At 44.7% G+C, this 14,397-nt stretch overlaps 1 protein-coding gene across 1 annotated transcript in view; it reads left to right on the forward strand.

The window, feature by feature from the left end:
• Positions 1–267: 267 nt before the first annotated feature.
• The window catches only part of BCAR3 (BCAR3 adaptor protein, NSP family member), a 183,727-nt gene continuing 169,597 nt past the window's right edge, over positions 268–14,397 (forward strand). Inside the window, exon 1 of the mRNA XM_068239776.1 lies at positions 268–525. The gene's annotated coding sequence lies outside the window, so the exon portion shown is untranslated. The remainder of the gene's footprint in view (positions 526–14,397) is intronic.

Consider the following 14,397-nt stretch of genomic DNA (forward strand, 5'->3'; position numbering starts at 1 on the left):
AGTCAGTTTGTCAGTTTGTTTAGTCAGTGGATGGTCTTTCATCTGACAAGCACAAGCATACATTTTAATTATCTGTTGAACACTACAACTTGTCCTTAGATGTCCATCTACTGTGCATGGGTTAATCTCCACACAGTATAGACAAGCAGGACATGCGTCCATAGGCTGGACATCACCTCAGCGGACAGTGATGGTCAGTGGTGTAGGTTTCCATGCTGCAGAGGGAGGCAGAGCGAGGTCACCGCATGTAAATGAGCCTCCCCGGCAGAGTCCAGTGAGCGGGCTGATAGCACAGAGCAGGCAGAGCTGGGAGTGGCTGGCAGTGCTGACTGAGCTGATCGCTGCTGGAGACACTCCGCTGTCTGTGTGTCAGAGTGAGCTATCTCCGGACTGTCTGCTGGATCTATCCGGGCTGGGGATGCGGGAGTCCCGCTGAGGTCACTGCTTGTGGAAGGACTTTTATATACTGGACCTGCTCGTCTCACTATGATCACTGGATAAAGCGCTCTAATCACAGCTACACAGGTAATAACTTCCTATTGCGAGGTAGAACTCCGCTGTGTCTACATTGTAACAAACTGCAAGTGCTTCATCTCCAGAGGAGTACTGCAAGTAGTGCAGCCAGTCCCTGTAGTAGTGATGTCTGGCAGGAGTTTGTTTTGGATGCATAGGCAGTTTGGAGTCACTGACCCCTATCACATATCACTGACCCATTGACCTCCTCAGCAAATGACTTTTACAGGTGGGGGTTTGATGGGAATCTGTGTGTGATCAGCCACTTTCTGTGCCTGGGAGACACTGACTGGAAGCACTGCCAGTATGGATGTTGCCCATAGCAACAACCATGGTTCTGATGCATGCAGTGTGAGTGATGATTTATCATAACCTAAGTGTGCAAGGAATATCCCGCACAATCCAGGTAGAGATGAAATTGTGAAATGTACCTTACACTCTATGAACCAGAATGAATGGGGGTTGAACTGAATCGCATTGGGGGCAGATGAGTGGCAGTTGGATTATTTGAGATGTCCCATATCCATTTGTGTCTCATTGTTATTTATGTTCATGTTGAGCAAAAAACAAATATAATAAGTTTTAAACCAGGATGATACCATTTATTACCCTACTGCAAATATAATAAAATTGTCAGTTGGATTTGAGGTCCTATTTGTAAAAACAGGTGTCAAAGTAGAGCAGTTGCTCAGGGCGACCAATTTGAAAGCATCTACTTCAGTTTGGCTCTAGTTTTTTTCGAGTACTGGTTTTGGTAGTTTCACAATATTTTTGTGACTGGTTTTAAAATCCAATGTTTGATTTCCTGGCCCTTCCACACCATTGCGTGGCGTCACATTGGGCAATATCACTGCCAATATATTCAACATATATGCAACATATATTCGTATGGGGCATTCCACATCAAGTGTGGTGCGGCAGGTTCTGACGCAGTAACACATGCGTTTACAGTGGCAGTGAGGTATACTTTCATGGTATTGTATGGTCCAATCGCAGCAGTATCTCATGGTGCTTCTTTTTGGCTAAGTTGCGATCTTATCTGTGTGGAAGGGCCCTAAGTTGTTAAGTCTGCTATTTTAGAGGTCGCCAAAACGTCTCAGCGTCTCAAATGCGCCCTGTGTTTTCATCCAGTTGTTGCTGGTAGTGCGTGGCTATAGAGCTGCTAACTTCAGTGCCGAAACTGTAGAAGTGCCATACACACGCAGCAGTTGATGTAACAATCCCAAACAGGGCATACAGTGCCTATATTACCACCCTCAGGCTTGGTGCACACATAACATGAAAGGCTGCGTTTTATGTCTTGTTTTCATTTTATGTTGTGTGCATTATTACTGCGTTTGCGTTTTTTTTTTTTACCGCAGATGCATTTTGCATGCGATTTAATGCATTTGCAGTTTGTATATACAAAACGCATATGCATTTTGTATGAGTTTTTAGATTTCCATTTATACAAATCACTAGGAAGTCAACAGGAAGTGAAAATTCATCACAAAACTATTATTTTGGGGGAAAAAAACGCATGAAAAATGCATACCACTGCGTCCCCATTGACTTTCAATATGACCGTTTTTGATGCATTTGTGCATATTATGCAACAAAATGCATATGCGTTTTTTCCTGCAGCCCATAGACTTCCATTAGTGGCAAAAACGCAGCGTTTTCCGCAACACTAGCTCTTCTGCTATGAGCGCACTTAGCCTCAGCCGCGCTTGTAAGTACGTGACTTACCATTAGCGATACAGATCTCCTCCAAAGATGGCCAATGAGTTGACAAAAAGGCTAAGCGCACTTTGTGCATTGTGTAATGCCTGTGCTGCAATGTGGTCATAATGCAATGTGCACTTTGCATACAGTATTTTAGAGTGCATATTATTTTTCATAGCATAAACATTGATAGGGTTGTGCTCGTTAACACACTGTAGAAAATGAGTTTGGATAATGTGAGCTGTTACAATGTAGAGATGTGAGCATACGCATACAGTTGTAGGTGCAATGCATTCACATGCAGCAACGCGGCCTAATTTTGGCTTGCAAGTAAATTTTGTGCAACTTGAAATTGGACAAGTCAGAATTGACAGAAAGTTATTCTGATTGGTTCATTTTCACGCTGCATAACATTTGCTTGGTAAGCTTGAATTTGCATTGCATTGGCCATCTCTAACCTTCACTTTCAAAAGCATTAAAATGCCATATTTATGTCTGTGTTAAAACAGTGTACTCACCTAGCAGGAGACTCCTCTCTCGGCCTCCAGCGTCGCTTCCCGATCTTCATTACAGCAGCTCTAGCTGCAAATCTCCCATGCTGACAGGCAGTGCAGGGCTACAGGAAAATGGTGGCCGGAGCCCAGCACTGGAGACACAAATACGCTCCAAGTGCTGGGCTTCAGATGCCATTTTCCCGTAGCCCTTCTGCCGGATCACAGAGACTCCTGCAGATGTCTGGAGTGGGCAGAGCAGGGAGTGATAGAGCGTGGGCACGGTCTATCACTCTGTAGAAAGAGAGGAAGGTGATGTGAAGACGGCAGATGGGAGGAGCTGAGTACAAAGCTATGGGCCAAAAGTCTTCGGAAGAACTCTCATCCCTGAGTGCTTCTGTAGATTGGCGCATCCATACTGCGCATATGCGGCCCTATGCGCAGTATGGATCCACTCATTTTTGGAAGTACTCAAGGAGACTGAGAGAGGATTGGGAAAGCTCTATGGGATCCAGAACCTTCCCTCTCAATAAGGTGAGTATGTATATTTTTATGTATATTTTTTTCTTTTTTTTTTCTCTTCAGGTTTGCTTTAAAGCCTTGTACCAATGCTGGAATGGACTCTGCTGAGGTGGACATTTGTGACCATCTTGGGTGTCTACAGGTGTCCCCTGAAGTAACCCTCCTGGCAGTCTATTAGGAACCGCCAGGGGGCAGCGCAGCACTTTTTAGGGCTCGCTACATGATAGCCGCTGTACAGCGGCATCCCCCCCGCCCGCTTCGAGCGCCTCCGGAGATCTTTGATCAGGAAATCCCGTTCAAAGAATGGGATTTCCTGAAGTGCTTCTCCCGTCACCATGGCGGGATGACGTCACCGACGTCGTGACGTCTAAGGGAGTCCCGATCCACCCCTCAGAGCTGCCTGGCACTGATTGGCCAGGCAGCGCATTGGGTGTGTGGGTGGGGGCACGGCGGCGAATCAGCGCGGAGCGGCGGCGATCGGAATGCACACGCAGCTAGTAAAGTGCTAGCTGCGTGTTGCAAAAAAAAAAAAATATGCAAATTGGCCTAGCAGGGCCTGAGAAATCCTCCTGCGCGGCATAGCCCGAGCTCAGCTCGGGCTTACCGCCAGGAAGGTTAAAGATTCAGCATGCCAGTTCTTTAAACGGAATCTTAACTGAGAGGGATATGGATGTTTCCTATTAAACAATACCAGTTGCCTGGCAGTCCTGCTGATCTATTTGCTGCAGTAGTATTTGGACCTCACACCTGAAGCAAGCATGCAGCTATTCCAGTCTGACTTCAGTCAGAGTGCCTGATTTTCATGCTTGATGAGGGGCTGAGGCTAAAAGTATTAGAGACACAGGAGCAGCAGGAGAGTCAGGAAACTGGTATTATTTTAAAAGGAAAAATCCACATCCTTCTCAGTTTAGGTTCCCTTTAAAGGGAACCTAAACTGAGAGGGATATGAACTTTTCCTTTTAAAATAATACCAGTTGCCTGACTCTCCTGCTGATCCTGTATCTCTAGTACTATTAGCCACAGCCCCTCAACAAGCATGCAGATCAGGTGCTCTGACTGAAGTCAGACTGGAATAGTGCATGCTACCGCTGGTTGCACACCCCACCGCACTCCTTTCAAGTTCATTTTTAGACAGAAGTCAAGACCAATCTTTGGCAGATTGCCACATAGTGATCAAATCTGCTGGGAAAATTGAGCAAGTGTATGGGCACCTTAAAGGACAACTGTAACAAGAGGAATATGGAGGCTTCCATATTTATTTCCTTTTAAGCAATACCAGTTGCCTGGCTATCCTGCTGATCCTCTGCCTTTTATACTTTTCGCCATAGACCCTGAACAAGCATGCAGCAGATCAGGTGTTTTAGACAGTATTGTTAGATCTGATATGTTTGTTTGCATGCTTGTTTCTGGTATTATTCTGACACTACTGCAGCCAAAAACATATTAACAGGCTGCCAGGCAACTGGTGTTGTTGCAAAGGAAATAAATATGGCTCCATATCCCTCTTGTTACAGTTGTCCTTTAAGTTTCTAAACACCCGCAATACACAGTGACTGCCAAATATGTGGAATCTAGGGCAATAAACTAGAGCAGTGATTGACAGCAGTTCATATTGTTCCCATTTTAACCTGAGCTTTGAGTGGACGTGATTTCAGATGTGTAGTTACAGTATTACTGTTATTAGGCCTGGTGCACACCAAAAACCGCTAGCAGATCCGCAAAATGCTAGCAGATTTTGAAACGCTTTTTCTTATTTTTCTGCAGCGTTTCAGCTAGCGTTTTGCGGTTTTGTGTAGCGTTTTTGGTGTAGTAGATTTCATGTATTGTTACAGTAAAGCTGTTACTGAACAGCTACTGTAACAAAAAACGCCTGGCAAACCGCTCTGAAGTGCCGTTTTTCAGAGCGGTTTGCGTTTTTCCTATACTTAACATTGAGGCAGAAACGCATCCGCAATCCAAAATCTGCTGCAGCCCGGGAGTATGCGTTTCTGCAAAACGCCACCCGCTCTGGTGTGCACCACCCCATTGAAATGCATTACCCTAGCAGATCCGCACCCGCAAGCAGATCGCAAACCGCAGCGGAAACGCTCCGGTGTGCACTAGGCCTTAGTTTTTAGTTTGCAGGATGGAAACTGGGGCAATCAGGACCGTTCTTGATTCTTATGACGATCTACCGAGGATGTATGTATGCATGTTCTGCCTTATCTGATTTGGCTGTGTTACTTTTTAATTAAATATTTGTCAGAACTCGAGATCACTGCTCCTCAGTATGTGTTTATAAAGGTTTCCTGGAATGTTCAGCGGCCCCTAATCACACAGTGAGCAGAGTATGCTTGAGTTGGATGCCTGGTACTAGTTGCAGGTGATGTGATGAGCCTTGCAGTATGCATGCCATCTGGACATGGGCATTGTGCTGTGCTCACAGTCCAGCTATAAACATTGGAATTTGCAAAGCCTTCATTCTCCTGCATGCAGTGCAGATTCGTTTCATCTGTGAGATGGCCTTGATAAATATCCAGGTCAGATTACTAGGTCGGTGAAGAATAGATGAAACCTTAGATTGTGAGCTCCTTGGGGTATAATCTCTCCACCTGTGCTTTCAGCTTTGGATTTAGCGCGATTGTTTCCTGCTGTATCCTGGATGTTCTTTGTTGAAATGTAATTTCATACCAAAATATAAATACATATAGTTTTTAGTCTATATAAGGACACAGGCAAACTTAAAGGGGCACTATGGCGAAAATTTGTAAAATGTGTGCAAACATACAAAATAAGAAGTACATTTTTTCCAGCGTAAGATGAGACATACATTACTTTTCTTCTATGTTGCTGTCACTTACAGTAATTAGTAGAAATCTGACTGGACTAGTCTATCTCTTCGTGGGGGATTCTCAGGGATTTATTTATTTTCAAAAGCACTTAGTGAATGGCAGTTGCTCTGTCAAACTGCCAAAAAACTATGCAGCAAACAGGGAAGCTAACCAGCATCATTATTTAAATACTTTTTAGGGAATATCTTTATGAAGAATAAAAGCCTTGCTGAGAATCCCCTATGAAGAGATGGACTAGTCCAAAACCTGTTGCTTATGTCAGATTTCTACTACCTACTGTAAGTGACAGCAACAGAGGAGAAAAGTAATTTATGGCTCATTTTACTCTGGAAAAAAAACATACTGTACTTCTTACTTTGTTTGCACATATTTTAAATTTTAATTTTTTTTCGCCATAGTGCCCCTTTAAAGGACACCTGAAGTGAGAGGAATATTAAGGCTGCCACATTAGTTGCCTGGCTGTCCTGCTGATCCTCTGCCTCTAATGCTTTTAGCCATAGACCCTGAACAAGCATGCAGCAGATCGGGTGTTTCTGACAATATTGTCACATCTGACAAGATTAGCTGCATGCTTGTTTCTGGTGTGATTTAGACACTGCTGCAGCCAAATAGATCAGCAGGGATGCCAGGCAACTGGTTTTGATAAAAGGGAAATAAATATGGCAGCCTCTATATATTCTTCTCATTGCGGTTGTCCTGTCTGAAGCCGGTACCGAGCGTTAACAAAAACAGCTGGTGCGGGAGAGCAGCTGACAGGTGGTGAATTCACTGCTTGTCAGTTGCCCATATGAAAGAGGCCTTATTCACTTTATTGCTGCCCAGACCTCTGGTGTTCTGATTCTTACTGGATATGAGATAAAAATGATAAAAAACGTCTGTCATTTTCGTGGTAAACAGGAGAGTTCAGTGGAAATGACTGAATTTACCACAGACCTAGTGCACCATTGCTTTGTGTGTGGCCCACATAGGGGCCTGCACTCATAAACACTGTATGAAGAGGCAAAGCCAACATCTTTGTGAATAGAGCTGCCTCAGCTGCTGCACTGAATGCTCTCCCATGTGAGGCTGGGCTACAGAACAATACAGATGCACAGATTCCAGTCAGAGCTCTTTTCAGATGGCACAGGGCAAAGCATACTGGCCACTTTGCTTTAAGTGCTCGTGTGTGCCGAGTCAGACCTTCTGTTTGGACACCTGTGTTTTAATATTTGTAGAGGTTTTTATGGATGCTGAAGAGGACCACACTTCTTTTCCTCATACATCTGTACATACCAATCGCATTGGCTTTCAGCTGTAGAACACGTACAGCATTATACATTCACTTATGAGGCTATTCTGCAAACTGGAGTGCTGAGGAAGCACAATACTGCTAATAATTCTGAGTATGACAGGTGGGATCTGGGGGATGGGTACCCTTCAGGGATCGTTCACACTAGAGGCGTTTTTCACACGCAGGCGATTTTTAAAATCGCCCCCCCAAACGCTTGTGCAATAAATGTCTGAGAAGGTTCATATCAGCGTGGGTTGTGCGCTCTGCGGTCAGCAAAGTGGTGCGTTGACCATTTTTGAGGCGATTCCGCCTCAATGGAAGGTATAGGAGAAACGCAAAATGCTCATAAAATCGCTTTGTGCAGCAATTGCGTTCGTTTTTAAGAATAAATACATTGTATTTATTATTTTCCGGTTCAAAGAGTTTGCTGATGTCAGGAAGTGAAAAAATGCAATCGCTCGGCAAAACCAAGCAGGCAGGTAATAGCCGGGAATAGCAAAAAAAAAAAAAAAAAAAAAAAAAAAAGCAGCAACAAAACCAGCCCAACGTAGACGGCCACGCAATGTGAATGAGGCCACATAGTTTTATGGGAGTAGGGAGGCAAAAAAAATAAACGTGTGGATTGGCTATACAGTAGAATCCCTTTATAGCAGACTCCAAGGGACTAGGAAAAGTAGTTTACTATATCAGAATTGGTTATACATTGTATATTTATATTTATACAGATGGGGCCTGAGGACTGAGTTTACTATATGCAGAGGTTTACTATATCAGAGTGTACTATAACGAGATTCTGCTGTATGTGTATAGCCAATTTTAATCATGATCTGTAAATCTGCTCCACTATGCCCTTTATAAGGTGAATAGAGCTTTTTCGTAGTGGTGTGGCTACAGGGCAGCAAGTTGAATCCAAATGTTAGGGTACGTACACACATACGATAACGATCGTTCGTTCTGAACAACGAACGATGTTAAAGGAGGTATCGGCCGATGATCGTTTGAAGAAAGGCTACTTTGAACATCGTTCGTGTACGAACGATCTTGGAACGAGCGTTGCGTGCGCAACATGATTTATAAACTGATTTCAAACACAAGTGTCAAAAAGAACTGTTTGAGCATGTGCAAAGCTTTGAGAACGAACGATCAACGACCGATCGTTGTACAGACATTACTTTTTGAACGATGGTCGTTGGAAAAGATCTGGCAGAATGGATCGTTCTTTACCAACGACATATCTCGTTGGTCGGTCGTTTTAACGATCGTTCGTGATTTTTTTATGAACGATCGTCGGGCAATGCCGTCGGTAACGATCGTTTTAAATGACTATAGTCGCATGTCTGTACGCACCCTTACACTCGGGGAGGGATCACACTTGCATCTGCGGGAATAACAGACAAATTCCCAGCAAGCGTTTGCCGCACAATAATGTGTTTTGCAAAGCATTTTAGCTTGAGGTTTTTCTTTCTTTATTTTCAGCAGCCATTGATTTCAATGTAAAACTGCATGGGCTGTTTGGGAAAATAGTGCAGGTTCCATTTTTTTTTTTTTTTTTATTAATGCAGAATTGCATATGCCTTCAGAAAACGCATAGGAGCCATAGGCTATCATTCTGTGCAATTCCGCATGCGGTTTTCTGCATGCGGCAAAACGCTGTGGATTTGCACAAGTGTGACCCGTGCAGCAGAGGAAAACTACCGGATATCCATTATTCAAAGCACTTTAGATCATCACCACTACAGAACCAATAATAGGCTAATGAGGCAACTGGATGGGTCCCCACATGAGCCCCTCATGTCCAGAGGCCCCAGTTTCGTAACAACCTCTCTCCACTACTATATTTGCCAACTTTATTAAATCCAAAAATCGTCCTTACCTGAAAAGTCTCTAAATATAAATAAAATTCTCGCAATCCAATTTCTCTGGAATTGCTGATCAGTTTCAGTGTTCTCCCCAGAATTCTTTTCCAGCCGGGTGGCATGAAAAAGTAGCCGGGTAGGGGGTGCTGAGAGGATGCAGGGCCAGTGCTTCTGTGAGCAACTATGCTTACAAAATAGGAGGAGGTGAGCAGATGACAGACGGGCGCTCACCAAAACTAGCCGGGTGGAGCACCCGGCTAAAAGAGCCTGGGGAGAACACTGACTTTGAACTGCGGTTTAACTGCAGCTAACCTCCTGATAGTTTTACTGTGGCTGGATAGTGTGCTGGTTAAAGGCTCTTCCTCTGACACTGGAGACCAGGGTTCAAATCTCAGCTCTTAGGTAAGCTAGTGCCTATTCAGTAGGAGCAGGCCCGGTCCGCCCATGATGCCAAGTGAGGCGACTTCCTCAGGCGGCAGAACCAGGAAGTGAAGAGAGTACCTGGCCAACCCTTACTGGGGGCAACTGTACCTAGCTGCCAATACTGTGGGCACCTATACCTGGCTACCTAGTACCTACCTATACTTGGGGTGTTTTTTGGGGGACTCGCCGCAGCTATAATGTATGGTGCAAATTGTCGGGTACTGTGCAGTCATTCCAATTTGGGGGGGGGACCTTAGAAAAAAGTCTAGAACCGGCCCTGAGTAGGAGACCTTGGGCAAGACTCCCTAACACTGCTACTGCCTATATAGAGCATGCCCTAGTGGCTGCAGCTCTGGTGCTTTGAGTCCGCCATGTGCAAAGCGCAATATAAATGTTGTTTGTTTGTCTTTTTTTTGTCTTGATTGTATATTTACTTTGGATCATTTATCATCCTGATGCATTGTCGTTTTTTTTTAATTTTGAAGATCATTAAACATCCCCAGCGTTCAATTTCCCCAGAATTTTTGTGCAAACAGTGATACAATTTATTTTTAAAACTCTTTTTTTCCTGTAACTTGCCAAAATGTGTCAAGCAAGGGTCTAGTATACAGTGCAGGAGAGTATTGATGTGTATGCAAGTTTATACTGTTCACAGCATGTTTTTTTGAACTGACATTTCAGTCCATACCACTAGGGAGGTTAATACATTAGACTACTTTTTAGTTGTCAGGAATTATTCTTTGCCTTGCAATAAACAGTTAAAGGAATATGGGCTGAGGACCTCCTTTACTTATAATTACTGTGTAGAAGGGACACAGTTTCTGGGCCTGATCCTCACCACCCACCCTGTAATCCGCCATCCCCTCTTACACCACTGCACTAATGAGCATGTTGGCACCTTTTAGCGAATAAGGTTAAATCCGAATACAGAGACTGTTCTGTTAACCTAGATCAGGCCGAGCGGCTGCTTGTCTGCTCACCAGCAGAGGGGTTTAGTGCCTGTGTGCTCAAATGCCCTTTTGTGCTGGAAATGCATTTGAAGTCTGTCCCTTTAGCAGCGCATTGCTCTGGCCATCTGGCTTATTGTGGGCTTTCTGCTACTCTGATGAAGTTTTTGTAGTCTTCTGCAGTTGGGAAACAGTTGGAGGAGGCAAACATTCCAATCAGCCTTCTTAGTAAGAAAAGATTCTACATGTAGGCTGCATGCAAGTGTCTGGGTAGCATTGTTCCCGGTTATTGTTGTGCTGACATGAATGGGGCGCTTGTGTCTTCAGGCTGGTCACATGGCTGACAGGAGGCTTCCCATGCCACAGCTCTGGCACAGTAATCCGGTCTCTTGTGCAAACCCATATTCTTCCTATGTATTCGCTTTCTGTATACTTCGAGCAGTCACAACTAGCAGATACTGCTGTGTTACTTTAGAGTTTAGCGCTCGTTCACACGACAAGTGATTCCTGGTAGTTAGTGTTACTTTGGAATGTAAACTCAATTGTTTTCAGTGGGGCCAGTTAACAGGACAAGCTTGGCCCTGGCTGGATGTTCTAGAATTGCTGCTGCAGGCATTGTGGTGCTGACTAGTCATTTGCCTTCCAAACGAGTCAATGTAAAATGGCATTTACCACCAGTGGAATTGGTCTAGCGTCAGTATGCCAAACATCTTTCAAAAAAAAACAAAAAACCTTAAGAGCATTGTAACCACAGCAAAGCAACCCTGAAGTGAGAAACAAAAACAAAACAAAAAAAACACGTATATATTCCCCTATGTAGAGGGAAGGCTCTGGATGTCACGGAGCCTTCCTAGTCCTCTCCCTGTTTCCTGGGTCCACCACTGTCCCCTGTTTATGTTCAAGCAGGTCAAATAGGTCTTCGGGCAGCCTTTTGGAAGTACTTGTGTCCCTGAGTACACCTAAAGATGAGCGGATCCGTACTGCACGTGTGAGTCCTGGCCCATGCATGTGCAGTAAGGGTGCACCTGCCTCTGGGATGCGAGTCCTGAAGATGGGAGATTTGAACAGGAGACCGCAGTGGAACGAGGGGACATTGCAAGTACTGGAAAGGCTCTATGGCAGGGGTGCCCATTAGGTAGATCGCGAAGGCCTTCATGGTAGATCCCGACCCCACTACATTTTCCATTCTGTATATACACTTGTGCTCCTAAAATTGTACATAGGTAGATCATTTTGACTTGCTAATTTTTTTAAGTAGCTCACAAGCCGTAAAAGTGTGGGCACCTCTGCTCTATGGGATCCAGAGCCTTTCCTCTCTATAGATGGCAATCTTTTATTTATTTATTTTCTTTAACTCTTTATTTATTTTTACTGTCTATAGGGTTGCTTTAGAGCAAACTTGTGATAAGAAAGGGGTTGTAAACTGGATACTTAGTATCAGTAGTGGGAAGCCTCTAGCTAGTCCAGAGGCTTTCCAGATCCTCTTTTGGCCCTCCATTGCCGCACAGGACCCTCTTGTGGCTGCACTCTCATCTGTATGTGCTTATCTGTACCGGGAATGCGCAATTAAAGAGACTCCGTAACCAAATTGCATCCTGTTTTTTATCATCCTACATGTTCCAAAAGCTATTCTAATGTGTTCTGGCTAACTGCAGCACTTTCTACTATGACAGTCTCTGTAATAAATCAATGTATCTTTCCCCTGTCAGACTTGTCGGCCTGTGTCTGGAAGGCTGCCAAGTTCTTCAGTGTTGTGGTTCTGCTATGAACTCACCCTTTCTGGCCCCTCTATGCACACTGCCTGTGTGTTATTTGGATAAGAGAGAAGAGAGAAGCTGCTCTAATCAGCTGGATAAATCGTCCTCTGAGCTGGCTGGGCTTTCACATACTGAGGAATTACAAACAAGGGCAAAGCTGTTTGCAGGAAGAAAAGAGCAGCCTGAAACTTCAGTGCATGGGGGAAAGAAACACACAAATGGGGCTTGATTCACAAAGCGGTGCTAACTGTTAGCACGCCTGTGAAAACCCCCTTAGCACGTCTAAACAAGCTTTTCGCGCATAAAACTTTACGCGCGCAAAACTTTATGCGCGTAAAACTTTACGCGCGTACTGCACAGAGCACAGGGCGCACCGCACGAAGTGCCCTTTAAAGCCTATGGGACTTAGCGCGCGTAAAACTTTGCGCGCGTAAAACTTTGCGCGCGCAAAGTTAGCGCGCGATCTGATTGAGAAATCCGATGCTAACCTACTTAGCACCCTGGTTAGCACGTCTAAAGACTTTAGACGTGCTAAGTAGGTTAGCACCGCTTTGTGAATCAAGCCCATGATCTCTTGAGATTCAAAAGGAATGCTGTATACAGCCTGCTTATGTATGGATGTATTTTCTATGTGTGGACATACTGTACATCAACCTACTTCCTGTTTTGGTGGCCATTTTGTTTGTTTACAAACAAACTTTTTAAAACAGTTTTTAACCACTTTTAATGCGGCGAGGAGCGGCGAAATTGTGACTGAGGGTAATAGGAGATGTCCCCTAACGCACTGGTATGTTTACTTTTGAGCGATTTTAACAATACAGATTCTCTTTAAGGTCCGCTTATACCCAGTAGACCAAAGCGCTCATGCATGGAGCAAAAAAGCTGTGCATGAGCGGCTTCATTCTGCTGAGCATGCAGGGGCCTACTTGTGCAATTTCAGTGCGTTGTGGAAAACCATAGCTGATCAATATTGTTTTTTTTCCCTGACACTTTCTCCCCTCTCTGTGAAGATGGAACATGTTTGTGCATTAAAGGCCATCTGAAGTATTCAAGAATAATGGTTTTGATCATTGTATTGACATAAAGCTCGGCTATAGCCAAATAGCCTGTTTTATTTTATGAGTGTGAGAAAACGCGGAAAAGCCGCCGCGGGTGCTCAGAGCAAGGCGGCTGATTCCGCGTCCAATGCGGCGGATTCCGACATCTGACGCGGCGGTTTGCACGCGTGGGCCTACATCTGCCAGTATGGCTGAACGCGGAGAAACCGCAGCATGCTCGGATAGCGGTGCGGCTGGTTCCGCGCCCTGCACAGCGGATACATTGCAACACATGTCTGGGACTGATAGTCCACACAGGTTCAGAAGGACGCGCGCGTGTGGAGAGACAGAACTTTTATGACAGCCAGAAGGGTGTCAGCTGACCAAGCCGGTCAGCTGACAAGTCAACCATTTCTGATTGGTCCAGCACTTAGGGGAGGCGCTGGAGAGCACTATAGTATATATACTGGGTGCTGGTCACTTATCTGGTGTCTGCCGTTGCGATCACTACGTGGTAGCACTCAGACCTTTTTGTCAGTATCTGTGTTATTATCATCAGAATCAGAATCAGAATCAGAATAGTTTTATTTCGCCAAGCATGACTGGGTCATGCCCGGAATTGGGTTTGGCACAATACATAGCTCTGAAAGGTACATAGGCAAAATAGAGCATCACAAATACAGTGCAATACAAAGGGACAGACAGTAAAAAACATCGTACTCAGGAATATTGCACTCAAGAACGAGGAAATGTATGTACACAAATATACATTCAGCAGACGTAAGCATTATTCCAGGACACTGCTGGATTCTAACCAGGGTGCAGGGACAAAGTCCAATCAGTTAGGGGTGATAGCAGGTTGCTTCGAAAAGCGTATTTATTACAGACCACTACTGTGCAGGTGGTAAGGCACAGATAGAGGGTGGGAGAATGTTACGGGAGTTCAGGAGACTGACAGCTGCAGGGAAGAAGGAGTTCTTGTGTCTGGTGGTCTTAGTGGGGATGGCCCGAAGTCTCCTGCCCAATGGTAGTGGGGAGAAGAACCC

Source organism: Hyperolius riggenbachi, chromosome 6 (genome assembly GCF_040937935.1).
Source record: "Hyperolius riggenbachi isolate aHypRig1 chromosome 6, aHypRig1.pri, whole genome shotgun sequence".
Taxonomy (NCBI): Eukaryota; Metazoa; Chordata; class Amphibia; order Anura; family Hyperoliidae; genus Hyperolius; species Hyperolius riggenbachi.